Below are 16,422 nucleotides of genomic sequence, written 5' to 3'. Positions count from 1 at the left end.
AAATGGTCCTTTCTTTCTTCTGCGCCGTACTATCGTTCGTTATCTTTCTTGTTCATTTTAGGGACGTTAGCCAGTCGAGATACAACTCTCCCCTCCTCCTCCACGAGAAAACGCATACGGCTCTTTCATACAGGTACGTCAGGTAAACAGCTTCGCTGTAAAACTGCCAAGTCTGTCTAGCTAGTGAAAACAGCATTTACTAGCATTACAAGCCAATGGCTAGTGCAAAACAAAGAAGAAGGCCTATAATACGTAGTAATGTAGTAAACGCATGCCTTTGCTAGTTATTTGCTAATTTTATGTTTATGAGCCGGTTAGCCTGTTCGACCACCCGAGTGAAGCTCGCGCCCCTTTCGCCACTCACGACGGCATACGAACCAGCTGCGATTGGCTTCCTGCACGTAATTAATATAACGAAGGTGTCATTGCTTGAACAACAGAGCCAAGAACTAGACAACTGGCGTGATCGAGAGTGGCAACCTGAAGAGCACCATGTCGAGCACGGGCTTTATCGTCGATGCGGATCGTTTGGATTCGACGTGTGCTTTTCGCATCAATAGCGTCGAGCAAAACCAAGAACACTACTTTACACAATGCGTAATTGCACTTACTAATAATTTTAACCTGTATATGAGGAGGCGAGGCTGGATCGAAAGCGCCATTGGCCGCAGTGGCCAACGCATGCCCGCGAATTCAGGCAAAATTGCCGCGCGTCTGGTTGCTCGAGGCACTTTGCGTGTGTTCGCGGGCTTCTTTCACGCTCGTAAAAACACTTATGTAGCGCGTACTGAGCAACATAAGGCTGTATCGGGTGTTTTTCATGTTTCTCTACAATTTTCTCGATGACACTTTTAATCTAATTATAATATTGGAGAAGTTGATTAGTTCAGTAAGGCTAATTGTGTAATTAGGCCGGAATGCAAAAAAAAAAGAATAATCAATCTACAAGTGATGACAAACAAGTGCCTTTGTTATGTAGAGCAACGTGGCATTTGCATATCTTTAAATATTGTTGCCTGATAGTTGGGACACCGTGTATATATAGTATTTCTATTACAACGCCCAGTTTATGCGGTTCTATTTGGACTCAAGATATGAAACGTATTTTTGAAAGTTGGCGGAGGGCTGCTGCACCTGCTGCACCGCGGGTCAGCCCGCTATCTCCAGGGTCGGCCCATGCATTGCTGTACACGCGCCGTGATGCGGACGCAAGGCAGCCAAGGTAGCCGATTCTGGGAACGCATGCGGGGGACGCATACGAGCACTGGAGGTGAACATCTTCGCTGTAAAGGTATAAGTGGCTCAGTAGCACGTGCAATATACCATCGCTCTCTTTGGTATAAAATGTGCGATTACATTATTCAAGAGTTTGGTTCAAAGTTGCATGAAGCCTCCGGTATATGCTCTTCGTGAATGACGAGAAGGCGTTCGTTCGTGTAAGGAAGCCCCAGTACAGCTTGTAAGCCAGCAAGTCCATAGACTTGAGTAAATTTGGTTCACAATCTAACAGCGCAAGAAAATCTCCGCCAAGGCGAAGTCCCTCATTGCGCTTGCGTAGCCTGGTCACGTTTTCCTACCATGTTGTGCTAACCAATTCGCCCTCCTAACGACATTGAAGGTGTTTGCGCATGCTAAGGACGATGTCGCGGGACCGAATCCCAGCCGCGGCAGCCGCATCGCGATGGAGGCGAAACGAAAAGACGCCCGTGTCTCGCGCATTGGGGGCACGGTAAAGATCCCCAGGTGGTCAAAATTAATCCGGAGTCTCCCACTACGGCGTACGTCCTAATCAAATCGTGATTTTCACACCTAAAACCCCAAAATTCCGATCAGTTCACCACACCTTTCTGAGAAAACCAACGCGATCTTCCAACGCAATCTTCGTTCATGCATACATTTATTAAGGCGCTGCTATGGGTACACGCATAAATAGGACTGGACTGGACTTGATGGTCAGTGACCGAAGTGGATGACAGTTGTTTTAATCGCCCTCTTCGGAAGGAATAAAAAGCTTCACACTGTCGAGGTCTGCGCCTTCACATGCATCGTCGTCATCTGATAATGAAGAGGAGGCACTGGAAAGTGGACTGGGCAGGGGGGCCCTCGGGAGATGGCTTCGTCCACCCGTGTTTGCCGATGGCCCATCAGAGAGCCTGGGCGGGTGTGGGAGACTGGGATGAAGAGGGCCTCGATGAGATGGCCTGCAAACCATTGGAGGTGCTTCTGCTAGCGAAGCTGCGGGCCACGGTGTGGACAACCACCTAATGTGCGAGTACGGAAAGACAGGAGGCCAGGGAATCCACGGCGTGGATGGCGGTGCCCAGTTCGGCCAGATCACTGTCTGCATGATCGGGCTGCTCGGCGGGAAAATTGTGCCGGTGCTGGGGGTGTAAGTGGAGACTCGGAATGTGGCGGCATGTTCGTCGTACCTAGGAGTCGAGAGCAATGAGAGCAATAATTAGCGAACTGGTAACGATTGTGCTAGCAGAAATATTTTATTAAGGAAAGTTTCTCTCTTCTCCCGCTGCTGCTTTCCTTTACAAAAATACCTATCAACAGTCTATCGTTTCTAACAACTTACTAGTGAATTTCGTTACCTCCTATTTACATGTATACTCTTGTAACACTGCGACGTCACGTTCGTGGACGCCACCTCATACCGCAAGAGCCGAACCTTCGCGGTGGTCGCGGTCCCATCAATGCAGTGGACCGTCAACGGCGCCACGATCCTCACCCGAGACCCCGAGCCTTGGCCGTGCTCGACGGCAAACGGGAAGTGCTCTACAGCGATTCCAGACTGGTCATTAAAGCCTTCGAACATGGCGTCGTCTCCTACCAGGCATTACGCATTCTCCATAGTGGGGACCCGAGCACCGTCAAGCACCACACTCATCTGGTTCCCCGTCCATCTCGGTCGGGATGGACGGAAATCAAGGGTGTGCCAAATCAAGGCGATCCTTCGGAAGTAGCCCAGAAAATTTGCGCGGCCGTTGGGGAACCCATCGCTTCCACCGAAATTGATGTTTGTCACAGAATAGGAACTAAGCATCCCGATGTCAAGAATATAATTGTACGATTTGTTCACCGAGAAAAGCGAAATGCTATTTTCACTAAAGCCAAGAGAGCATGTCTTTTTGCTAACCAAATTGGCTTCCAGTCCACCGATCCTATAGTTGTCAATGAAAACCTAACTCACCTTGGGAAACAACTTCTGGGTGCTGCTATAGCTACGAAGCATGATATTGGATGGAAGTACGTATGGACAAACAATGACAAAGTTCTTGCCAGATAAACAGAATCATCGGAGATGCTGAGAATAGCTGAACACAATGATTTGGACAAAATGTGTCACTAGGTATCAAACTGGCACTTTTAAATGGCTCAGTCTGCTACGAAATGGCTTTATATGACAGTTGCCATTACTAAGATGCGGAGAGATTTAATAATGCGGCCAAACATATTGGAAAGCATTTCAGTGCTTTTCATCTAAAGCATGCGCCGTACTAAAACAATATTTCTGATCTCGGCACGTTCCTTGATTCCTTAACTATAAAATTTGATGTGATATTGCTTTCCGAAACATGGCTCACTCCGAATGACACTCCTTCACAATTAGACTATTACACATATAATGGTGTTACCAGGACTACCAATCGTGGTGGAGGATTAGCCTTGTATGTGAAAGATTGTCTTACTCATGATGTCATCGATGAGCTAACTTTTGTGACCACTAGCCTCGAATATATTACAATCCGATTTCCAAATATTACAGTTACTGCAGTGTATCGGCCACCCGCGAGAAGAAAGTCTGACTTTCTTGATACCTTTGAAAGCCTTATATGTAAGTTAAAGTTATTGCAAGTGCCTTTTTTTCTGATAGGTGACATATATATCAACATAAGCGATGACGCAGCCACTGCGCAGTTTGGAACTATTCTGTCCACCCATTATTGTTTGAACACTATTAGGCTGCCCAGCTGAATCACTGATCATAGCGCCACGCTGCTTGACGTTTGTATCAAAAATGCACCAAAAATAAGGTTGCTTCAGGCCTATTTTCACTTGACCTTAGTGATTACTTACCCGTTTTCGCTATTTTCTTCGCTACACCTAACAAACCTAATTACACCGACAACGCAACGTATCAAGTCATAAACCAGCTCACACTTGAGATATTTCGCTTGGAAGTAGTGCTTAGGAGTTGGTCTCGTTTATGCAGAACAGGATTCTGATCGCACGTATAGCGCTTTCTTTTGCTATCCCAAAACACGTTATGACAGGAAGTTTTCCATGGTATCGCACACATTAAAGAAAAAGAAAATGCCAAAGCCATGGATCAGCACGAGCGTTCACAAAACAATCAAAATAAAAAACAACATGTATCATAAGTTTGTTCGAACAAATGACCTAGGGGCTCTAAAGGATTTCAAAAAGTATCGTAATAAACTAAATGCGAACACACGAAAAGCGAAGAAGATTTATTATTATTGCCTATTAGCCAAGATTTAATGGTCCTCGCAAACTATGGAATGCAGTGAATAATCTGCGACAATTTGTGGAAAACAAAACGCGTTTCAACGTCAAAGCCCTCTCCCAAGACATGAGTGATGATGCAGCTATATCGGCTTTGAATGAATATTTTGCCCACTCTGGTGACTATTTGACGCCTTCAGAACAGAGTACGCGGGAAAGAATCTCCCGTAGAGTGAGACAGCCTAACACAATTAGCTTAGCCCCAGTGACACCTTTTGAGGTATTAAGCTTGATAAATAGACTACGTAACAATGTCGTAACAGCTTCTGATGAATTAAGAGCGGCGCCTATGACTCATGTTACGGGTCTCATCTCAGAGCCCATGGCTCATATCAGTAACTTCGTTTCTGGTCTTTTCCCGTCCGATCTCAAGCTTGCGCGTGTACGCCCTGCGCATAAAGGCGGTGCTCTAAATGACATTTCGAATTACAGACCAATCTGTCTTGCCTGTTCTATCGAAGGTGTTTGAATCTGCCATAAATTGCCGACTAATGAACTTTATTATTAAGTATGATATAATAAACATAACTCAGTACGCATTCCAGGATGGCAAGTCCACTGCATTAGCCCTATTAAACGTAAAAGAAGAAATACTGAACAATGTTGAAGAAAAAAAACACTGTATACAGTTGAATTCTTTCTTGATCTGAGAAAGGCTTTTGATAGTATAAAACGTGATATCCCAGAACAAAAGCTATTCGACTACGTTATACGCGCTCTTGCTCTTAAACTTATTAAAGATTACTTATCTGCCAGAAAACAATATGTTAAAGTTGGAAGCGTAACGTCAGCAGAAACTGAACTTAAGCAAGGTGTTCCACAAGGTTCAATCTTAGGACCTTATTATTTATAGCTTATATAACGATATATGTATTATACCTTACACGAAAAAACTAGTTATGTTTGCAGGTGATACGAATGCTTTTTTTAGTACTGAATCAATGAACATTCTCCAAGTTACTGTAACCAATTACTTAAGGCATTTGGAAGTGTGGCTGCATCAAAACAAACTTGCATTAAACGCAAGCAAAACAAAATGCGTTATTTTGAGGCCTACGAACAAACCATGTATGTATCTGAAATTCTCCTTTCAAGACACCACGTTAGAGTGCATTCGCATGGGAAAATTTCTAGGTGTTTGGTTCGAGAAACACATGTCACGGAATACCCACGTGTCAATGCTTGCTTCTGAATTAGGCAAAACTGTAGGCTGCCTGTACAGGTTATCAAATCTAGTACCATTATGGCTGAAAAAAAAGCTATATATTACGGTGACTTCTACTCTCGCTTGTCTTACTGCGCACTAGTATGGGCAATAACGTCTGCTGAAAACCTAAACAGACTCGAGGTGTTGCACAAAAAGGTTCTTAGAATATTTGAAAACTTTATGGGCAGCCTCGCGAACTACGTACTCCTCAGCTATTCATAAATCAGGATATTATTAGAGCAAGTGATATTTACACGTATAAATTACTACTTTATATATATACAAAGAAAAGCCAGCTTTATCAGCATTGATTTGATAGCTCCCCCAGATGATCTCTCCGAAATCAATCCATACCAGTTACTTTTTCCCGTACAAACCACGGAGAATGCCTTCTTCAATACCAGATACCAGCAATACTGAACAAATTCTTAATTTGTACCAATTTTGAACTGCCGGAATGTAAATTCAAGTAACTTGTTCGAGCTATGCTTTTAAACGTAGAAGAACCACTCGAACACCAACATTTCCTTTTGTTAGCTTGACACATATTACATTTTATGTATAAAATTATGTTTGTTGCCTTTGCACAAGTGTTTAGAACGATTGTGTGACATCTGTATTGTGTGAATTTTTTTTGTACACTATAAGGGTTACGTAGCGTGAATTATACTCTCACGTGGAGGGACGTATGAAGAACGCAGTAACAATACTGTGAAAGACGAAACTAACTTTTATTGGACGAACTTGGGCCAACAAAAACAGGCTACACTTAAAGAATGGCGACAACGGCGAATACAGTCGGCGATCGTCAAAATCTGATCAGCGGGTCAAGCGCGTCGGCTTTTATACATCACTCGTCAAATTTTCCAGAGTAATCACTGGGACCCGTGTGCCTCTCACAAAGTTCTATATTATTCGCGTCGCGCACACGTGCAACCAGATTACACAACGTTCGGTCGCAGACAGCGGATGGAACCATCGATAACATTCCAGAAACTTCCGATACATGCAGGCGCGTCTTGCGCTGTGCGATAACATTTGGTAGGCGGTGAACCATGGTCGCCTGATAAAGATAGGCAAGTACACGTGTCAATATTTCATGCCTACATTTCTTTTACAGTGTTTGAGAGGACTAGTTTTGCTACCTCCCGGCTGCTATTGAATGTGTCTTTGGGCACTGTCAAGATGTCTGTGACATCTTTTCGCCCAAGAATCTCCGACTAGGTGTTGTTGGAAATAAACTTGACTTGAGTTTACATGAAAAGACAGCCTAGTTACATTTTTCTCATGAACTTTCCTAAAAGGTGTGTTTATAAATTGCAGGTACTTTGTTAAAAAGACAATTTTTAATAGAGGGTCTTTAGAAATTAAAGTTACTTAGTATAGAGACAGTTATCACGTCAAGGAAGTTTGAAGTGACATTTTTATAAAGACAGTTTTCCCTACAGTCTCTTTATACATTGAAGCAAGGTTCTTATCGAAGCGATTTTTAGTGAAAAGCAAATAGTCACTATTTGTGCTTTTTTCTAAAGGCACATTGCAATAAAACCTGAGTAGGCATTAGTATAATTCTGCAAACGAGGTTTTGAATGGAACCCCATTCGACATTTGTTTCTCTATGCATGTTTCTAGGAAATACGGAGGTAATGCTGATATCACTTAGAACATAGTTGCTAAATCATTATCAGCTAATGTGGCATGCTGAAGAATTTTACGAATACGCAACTTCTCATACGTCTTCGTGTTGTTTCCAAACACGCTCCATGGATGTTCCACAATGATTTTCTTTGTACACATATAAATGTTGAATATCCAAGTCGGTTGCCAGTTGTTGACGGAGTGTTAATAACGGAGTAGTTTTGCGGTAGTGGAGTACAATGCAGGTCGCGCACTGCAGGCCGTGCTATTGCAAGGTCACCCACTAGATTTGTAACGAGATAATTAGGTGCGCACACTCCGCAATGCAAACCGTCTGCCCTAAGCTGGAACATGGCAGCACAGTAGCATCACGGTTTCTTAACAAGAAAGAAAAGGTCAAAATCCAGTGTGACACGGTGCTAGAAGGTTGTTGCTCAGGCATCCGACAGGCCGCAGAATACAGCTGCTGAGCAGTGAGAGCAAGTGCTGGCCTCACAAAGCGCACAAGTCGTGCACCAAACATTGCTAAACTGGTTGCTAGTGTCAACTTTCTAAGAAAATATTTTGTAACAAAACAACTGTAAGCAACGAACACGGCGCCGTCACCACCAGGCCCTGTATTCTCAGAAACCGAGGTACCTCGAAAACATTAAGGAGACAATCCCGCAAGCGGCGGGCTGCAGGCCTGCAGCCTCGCCGCCACCCTCGGTTCGACCCCCTTCACTGACCGCATCTTCCTCGGCCTCGAGCCCTCTACAACGCACTCTACAACCTCGGCTGTAGAGTGCGTTCCTCCCTCTAAGTACAGTCTCCCAAGAAGGGGATGGGCGCACGGAGGCCCGTCATACCTAGACGTCGAGAGGGAATGTATTGATGTCGCTAAGCCATCTCAAGCTGCAGGGGTGCGAATGGTTCGGCAGTGGTCAAGGCGAAGTTGTGGGACGCCTCTCGTGCGTGCGCAGACATTTGCAAGTGACTCGAAAGAATGATACCATCGACGTCACTTCCTTTGCCACGCCGGCACTGTGCGGTCGTGGTTTGCAGCAGCAATTGAGCTATTTTTGCTTCTGTTTATGCTTATGCTGTGTTGTGGCTGATTCATAGATAGAAGACTTTCCAGGCACACGTGGAAACAGACAACCAGCACCGTGCTTGCAAAGCCCACGCGTTTTCTTCGTCCCGTGATGTGAACCTTTCCGCAACTTCTCTGCCAACTACGAGACTGTAGTGGGAAGTGATAGTGACTTCATATTGGCACGGTCCGTGCTCAAACTGCACATTACACATGTAGCGAAAGGTTGTTTTCGAAGACAGCACTGCGCCGAAGTTCTGTCTCCGAAGTACAGTAAAAGGTGTGCTTTTCCACCATTTCTCACACATATATTATATTTGATTTCAGTTTCCTATGTCACATTTCGGCAGGTTGTTACAAGCGTGAAGTGTAACGACGTGAAATGTTTTAAAAACGACGTTCCTACATACTTGAACTACGTAGCGTCATGCGGTTTGCTTGAAGGGGCTATAAACACGAAACATACCAGCACTAGGTTTTGATAGTGGTCGAGATGACAATTTCCAGTAAATATGTACAATCATGAACTCATAATTTCCTGTTTCCTGCTCAGGTCGTACAGGTTGATATTTTGGGAAATTTTTATTTTATAGTTTAACGTCTGCGAGCTTAAATCAATGTTTTTTTGTCTTACCTTCTTGAAGCCCAGATTCGAGTAACGGATGGGGATGCTCAACTAACTGCTACTTACATCCCTTTTTCTTTCAGAATTAAACGGCTAGAATTTCACCGCAACGAGCTCACAAAAAGAAACATTCATTATAGCTCAGGTGCAACTGCAACTAACGCCCGGAATTCTGGACCAGCTTTGCTTAACTACAGTTTCATTTCTGCTTTTCCCAAGTTTAACTGATTGAATAATGCAATAAATGTCTGCTGCAATTTTCGCAACGTTTGCAGTTTGTCGCCCCTTTATATACGGTGGCTCCTTTCGCACCCAGTGGCTTCAGCTGCACAGCGCATAAGGTGCTTAGATAATTTATCAAAACTCCATCGGATAAACATATAATCAAGGTTTCCTTACGTTAACGAGGCCCAAAACAGTGAAATCGATAGTTGGGGCTTTGAATATTATAAAGTAGTATGTTGTTACACTGGCTCATGTAAAGTTCTAAATTTCCATGTTAGTATGAATTAAAAATTATAAATTAGGAAAAAACTCAGAGGCTTTGCACGCAGTGAGCGGCAGTCCGACGATGAAAAGTACAAATTGCTGTTCGATAAACTTGTTTTCAATAAAAAAATATATGCCATCGATGCTGCAACTCAGCAAGTTATTCCTCTTCTAGGACACGAGGCGGATGCTAGTTCAGACTGACGCAAGAAACATGGTGCAGATAAAAAAACTTTCATTCATCGCGTGTAATTTTCGGAGTTTGCTTGGCAAGCCAGACACCCTCAACGCACTCATTGAATTCTGTGAAGCGGATAGAGTGCTGGGAACTGAAATGTCGTTGCACCCTGATATCGACAATAGCGAACTTTGTTCGTTTCGTAACTTTTCTGTGTTTAGGAAAGACAGGTGCACCTCATGTGGTGGTGGTATTTTAATTGCTGTAAGAACTAATTTCCAAGCCACCTTGCTAGACAGCCCTTCATGTATTGAAATATTGTGGCTTGCATTGCGACTGCGGGATTTTATTACCTGCATCATCGGTGTTTGCTACCGTCCGCCGGATTCACCTGCTGAGTTTCTTAGGGACCTGAATGAATCACTGAGTTTATACATGACAAATAACCGACCTCAGAAACAATTCTTGCCGGCGACTTCAACTACCCAGGTATAAATTGGCGCACGTACACAGCCGAAGGCACTGCAAGGAAAAATGAATGTAAAGAATTCCTTTGTTTGATATCTCAGTTCAGTTTGTCACAGATTGCTTCTGCTCCGACACGTGGCGAGTCGGTCCTAGATCTTGTCTTGACAAGGCAAACTGGAAAAGTGACAGTGCACGTTTTGGAATGTGTCAGTGACCACAATGCTCTTCACTGCGAATACACATTAGAAAAAATGAAGCCGGAAATTACTAGGAAAGCTATTTACAATCACGCACGGGCGAATATTAAAGGATTGATTAGTGAACTGTCATCGTTCACTGAGTAGTTCTTGGAATGAATATCAAGCCGCTGTTCAAATGACAACTGGAATCTACTAAGCGCTGAACTGAGAATATTAAAAGAAAAACACATTCCAAAAATCACGCTCACAACGTCATCACAGAGCGTATGGTTCACTTCCAACGTTAAACGTTTTATCTGGAAGAAAAAGCGCTTTTATACTAAAGTAAAACGTTCGGCATCTGAGGACGATTGGAATAAGTACCGTGCGCAGTCGAGAATATGCCAAGCAGAAATTGAGAGATCCAAAGATAAATTTCTCATTCATGACATATCAACTTTACTTAAAACACTCAAAAGTTTGGAAAATAGTCATTCTTAAGCCTCCTTCATCTAGTCAGATAACAACAGTAAAACACGGTGATTTTATTCAGCCGTCTGAGGTTGCAACCGAATTGAATCTATTTTTTAGTTCCGTGTTTACTAACGAAACACCACTTCCCACAGGTTCGAATGCTGCCATCCTAATGATGACATCCTAATTACGCAGGAAGGCATTGAGCAAGCTATTGATCGTTTGCCGAGTAATTCAGCCCCCGGACCCTATGACATATGTCCCAAATTGCTCAAGTTAATGAAACCAGTGATAGCTCGCATACTCGTCCCACTTTTCAGCAATCTATTGATACAGGAATTGTGCCTGACGCTTGGAAAATCGCACGCATTATATCTACATTTAAATCTGAAGATTCTTCTGTCCTTTCAAATTGCAGGCATATCTTATTAACGAGTATACCTTGCAAAATTCTGGAACACATGTCATCAGCAATAATGAAGTACCTCAGTCAGCAGAACTTTTTTTTTGGGAACCAACACGGATTCTTGCGTGGCCGTTCCTGCGAGTCAGTTATTTGAACTCGTGGCCGACTTGCACGACGCTATACACCATTTAATGAGAATTGATGCCCTATTCATCGACTTTGCAAAAGCGTTCGGCAAAGATGCTCACAATCGTCTTATATTTAAACTTGGAAATCTAAGCATAAACAGCAATGTCTTGAACTGGATTGTTAACTTTTTAACTAACAGACAGCAGTTCGTGTGTGCCAATGAGTTTTGTTCCGCACTAACCCATGTAAAGTCTGGTGTGCCTCAAGGTTCGGTGTCCGGGCTGATCCTCTTCCTTATTTACATTAATGACATAAGCAGCAACCTCACTTCTACAATTAGGCTATTTGCGGACGACTGTTATTTACAGAGCGATTACTGACCATCATGACACTAACTCTTTGCAATCGGATCTCGACAAAATCGCTAAGTGGTGTGAACAATGGCATATGGAAATAAACGTTTCGAAAACGAAACTTGTAACATTTATGACGGCAAGAGTCACTGAACCCACCTTTTATTCTATCGGTAACGTGGCCATTGAAAAAGTTCCTGCAATCAAATACCTAGGTGTCCCCATTTCTTCCGATTCGACATGGCACAAACACATCGAATATATAACCACCAAAGCATCCAAAACCCTCGGTTTCATTAGGCGTAACTTGTACTTTGCAAATCAGGCGACCAAACTCTTAGCATACACAACTTTAGTCAGATCACAACTAGAATATGCCGGTTGCATCTGGAACTTGCATCAGGCTTATCTTGCCGATAAACTGGAATCACTTCAAAATAAGGCTTCTAGGTTTATCACAAGGAAATACGCTCGCTGCTCCAGCATCACAGATATTAAATCATCTCAAAATTTAAGCTCCCTTGAAAAGCGAAGACTTGTCACCCTGCTATGTCACTTTCACAAGCTCTATCACAATCCTTCACCGTTCACAGGATCTCATATCAAACAAGCACATCGTATTTGCCCCCGATAAGACCACTGCCTCAAAGTGCAACCCAAGATAGCTTACACCAAACTTATGCGTCATTCGCCATTGTTCCTTGCTATTTATCATTGGAATAAACTACCTGCAGAAATAGTTTCCGAAAATAATGACGACGCATTTGTGAACAAACTGAAGTGCTTACTCTGTGCTGGTCCTTAATAGATTGTTATCAGAAGTGTATTCTTTTTTACGTTGCCTTGAGCATTGTGGTCCACCTGTGTACGTGTTCTCAAACACTTCTTTTATCCAGATGTGTTTCCTGTTTTCTTGAGCGCATGTTTGTTTATGCTTTTCTGATTTTTCACTGTGTTGTGCAATATGATCACTTTATTGTTTCTTTTAACCCCCTATGTAATGCCCGTAAAGGGCCCTTAGGGTATGTGAATAAAAAACCATGTATTTATTCAAATACTGTGACCGATTGTGGACTATGTTTCTATAATAAGTAAAGGGGGAATTTTGGAAGTTCTTAAATAATTTACGGTCATGTTGAGGCCTAAAGAAGTGTTTGTAGAATGCTGGTAGCATGTTGACAAAGTGTAAAAGCGTGCTTTTATTCAATGCAGGTTGCTAATTGCTGGCACAATGTTACTATGGTGTAGAAAGCACTTGTGAATTGTTGATAGCACACTTACAGAAAACCTGTGAACATGTTTGAATATGAAGAATGTTAATTGCAGGTATTAATAATAATAATAATAATAATAATATATGGGGTTTTACGTGCCAAAACCACTTTCTGATTATGAGGCACGCCGTAGTGGGGGACTCCGGAAATTTTGACCACCTGGGGTTCTTTAACGTGCACCTAAATCTAAGTACACGGGTGTTTTCGCATTTCACCCCCATCGAAATGCGGCCGCCGTGGCCGGGATTCGATCTCGCGACCTCGTGCTCAGCAGCCTAACACCATAGCCACTGAGCAACCACGGCGGGTGTATCAAGAATAGTGTTTCTGGACAGTTAGTAGGTAGTTGACAGGCAGCCTAATAACACGTTTCAAATTATTGATGGACACCAATTGTTTCGAGCCCATTACTATGGAGTTATTAATTAAATTATGGGGTTTTACGTGCCAAAACCACTTTCTGATTATGAGGCACGCCGTAGTGGAAGACTCTGGAAATTTTGACCACCTGGGGTTCTTTAACGTGCACCTAAATCTAAGCACACGGGTGCTTTCGCATTACTAGGGAGTTATTAAAAAGCCTAAAGACCATTGGGAGAATATTAAACCACTTCTGGTAGGTTGTCTCCACAATAGTCTAAAGACGACCCAAAAATGTTGCTAGAAACTTTTGTAAGGCAGATGAAGATCTCGCCCATTATACAACTTGGGTCTCTGTACATATATTTGTAAATAATATACGCCACTAGGCAGGTGACCGAATAGACGAGCAGAACAATAAAGTGAAATCAGCTGCAGGAAAGCGAACTCGGCATCAATAGCAGCTGTGTGAACTAATAAATGAAGGTGCCAGGAATTGACCTAAGCGTGCAATAAACGAGCAGTGTTAAAGCAAAGCGAAGCACAGAAGGGAAGACAATTCATTAAACATTGAAGAAAGCTTCGATTATAGGAGAAATACACCGTGAGGTGTCCGGCTCGCGCGGGAAAATTGCAATAAAGCTGGTTGTTGTGTTATATTAGGCAATGCCGTGATTTAGCGTGCGTTGCCGCTGTATGAAGAACGTTTGCTCCTCCACAGCGCGCTCCCTGCAACAGGACGCATGCGCAGTCGGTGGAATAAGGTTCAAGTGCTCGCAGCAGTGGTTCGACAGTTGGGATAGCTTTAGTACGGGCAATAGAGCGTCGCAATATCCCTGGTAGCCAATGGAATGGAATGGAATGGAAAACTTTATTGTCTTTTAAGGTTTTAGCGGGTCGAGGCCGAAGTCTTCATTCTTGAAGCTTGGGTCCTCTTCAGCCATGGATGGGCCCCTAGTCCAGGGCTCCACTTAGCCGGGCCGCCTCGCACGCGTGCGCTATTAGAGCTCTTTGAGCCTCTAGCTCGCGGCTGGTGAGCCAGCTGTCCCATTGCTCCGCACTTGGTGTTTTGGTAGCCAAAGAAAAGTTCATGAACATATGCATAGTTGGCTTTATCTTTTCAAACTACATCATAAAAAAATGACGCAATGGCATGTAGAAAAAGAAGGTTCTGTTCTTGTTTTCTTTTAGTGGTGTCATTTTTTGTATGATATTGCTAAATTTGAACCGCTAACAGGTGGCTCTTTCGCTGTGGTGATGTTGGCTACGGACTGACGCGTTTTTCCAGGGCTGCGTGGTGGCGACGGAAACTCAAGTTTTCTGGGCATGCTTTGAGCTTGCTTCAGTTTTTGATTTGCTTATCTTTTGCGCCTTTAAATAACATTGCGTAGTTTTCTTTTTTTCGCTCTCTTTTTCGTGTGCGCGTTTGTTTCGTGTATATTTGGTTTTGCAGGATAGTCAGAGCGTCCTTTCGCCCCACGTGCTTCAACACGTGCGACCGTGTGGGCCGTCAAATCTTTACAGCCTTTTAAGATAGTAGTTTGGAAGTGGCAAGAGTAATAGCCATTAATGGTTTTACTGTGTGTGCATTGGTATCAGGGATATTGCTTTGGTCGGAAAGTGAGAGTGTGGCCGCGTGGCTGTACGCGCGCGAACACGTGTCATACCTCAAGTCTGTGCGGCATTGATGGCTTTTAAAACGTTGGTGAGAATTACTTTGCGGCATTTTAAGGATTTAGATCCTGTGCGTATCGGGCTTTGCTAGAAGGCACGTGCTCTGCATTATTATACTATTGTAGTATTCGAGTATTTGCATTAGAAAGAGGCATTCAATACATGACAAGAAAGCCGGGAAAGCATGTAGTGTGCGGAGGGTCCCTCAAGGCAGATGAGGGGACGGTTGAGAATGGAGAGGGAATCGAGTCAATTGGCACACACTGATGTCAATGCTAGGCTAAAAAGAAATGGAGCATTTCCAGCATGTGCTTGTGAAACACGTCGAATAGCTCAAAAATGAGCTAAATACGGAGAGTGATGAATGGAAGGCGGTGGAAAAAAAGGCTTCAAGCAGCCGAGGAAAAGCTGAACAAGGCCGCCATGAATGATCGTCACAAGAATGGTGGTGACAGTGCAATGAAGTCCGCCGACGTCACAGGAGAGGGAGGGTCAGCAAAGCGCGTGGAATGTGCGCCACATGGGGAGGGGATTGCTTGAAAGAGCTGCACCTACCTTGAGACCGGTACAAAGAAAAAGCAGGAACGCAAGGGTCAATGCCCCTTGCCAAGTCCAAATCACACAGAAAAGGATGACAAATGGAAGAAGGGAGGGGCCTCGGCCGCAGCAGAGAGTGAAAGGGTCATTATCACCGGCAACTCAAACCTGGCTAGGTGTTCAGCGGCAATTGTGGAGAGGACGACCGGTGACAAAATAGTGGAGGTAGGCAGATTTCTAGGACGGACATTGGGGGCGGTCATGGAGCGAGCAAAAGCAAAGCTTGCGGAAAATGTTCACAGACTCAAACTTGTTTAAGTAGCAGGTGGGTTAAATAACACCCTAAACAGGAAAGCGACAGGAGTAGCCCAGCGCTTGGCAAAGGAGGCAGACGAATTGCGCGAGCTATCCCCTCAGGTGCAGATCGTGGTGTGCACAGTACCGGAGGTGCCTGTACGTGAAAGCAACGTACAAAGAGCCGTAGTGGCACAATGAGCCTAGAGAAAGGTTTCGAGGTTGTCGAAGTAAACAGGAAAGGGAAACAGGGAAGTGAGAAGGTGTGGTGGTTTTGAACGAGGCGGGAAACACTTCAATTACAGGCTTGTACGAGAAGTAGGCTGGCAACTTGCGGGTCGCACGATTCCTTTGTTTAGGAGGCCGTGGAGCTCAGGACGCCATTCTAGGTAGTAATGAAGAAGGTCCCCTAGAGGAACCTCAGAACAGCATCGCGTTCAATAACAGAAAAAGGAGGAAAACAAGAACGAGAGGTCCCCATGCAATGGGCTAGATAAACATGCAGGGTGGCAAAAAAAAAAAAAAGGAAAAG

The 16,422-nt window shown here is 43.8% G+C and overlaps 1 long non-coding RNA gene across 1 annotated transcript in view; it reads right to left on the bottom strand.

Moving 5' to 3' along the window:
- Window positions 1-1,941: 1,941 nt before the first annotated feature.
- The window catches only part of LOC126535532 (uncharacterized), a 29,294-nt gene continuing 14,813 nt past the window's right edge, over window positions 1,942-16,422 (bottom strand). The window contains exon 2 of the long non-coding RNA XR_011895913.1: window positions 1,942-2,429. This is a non-coding gene — a long non-coding RNA (uncharacterized lncRNA). The remainder of the gene's footprint in view (window positions 2,430-16,422) is intronic.

The sequence above is a fragment of the Dermacentor andersoni genome, chromosome 7, assembly GCF_023375885.2.
Source record: "Dermacentor andersoni chromosome 7, qqDerAnde1_hic_scaffold, whole genome shotgun sequence".
Classification (NCBI taxonomy): domain Eukaryota; kingdom Metazoa; phylum Arthropoda; class Arachnida; order Ixodida; family Ixodidae; genus Dermacentor; species Dermacentor andersoni.
Note: the sequence above shows the minus strand (reverse complement) of the source record. Positions and strands in the feature narration are given on the sequence as shown.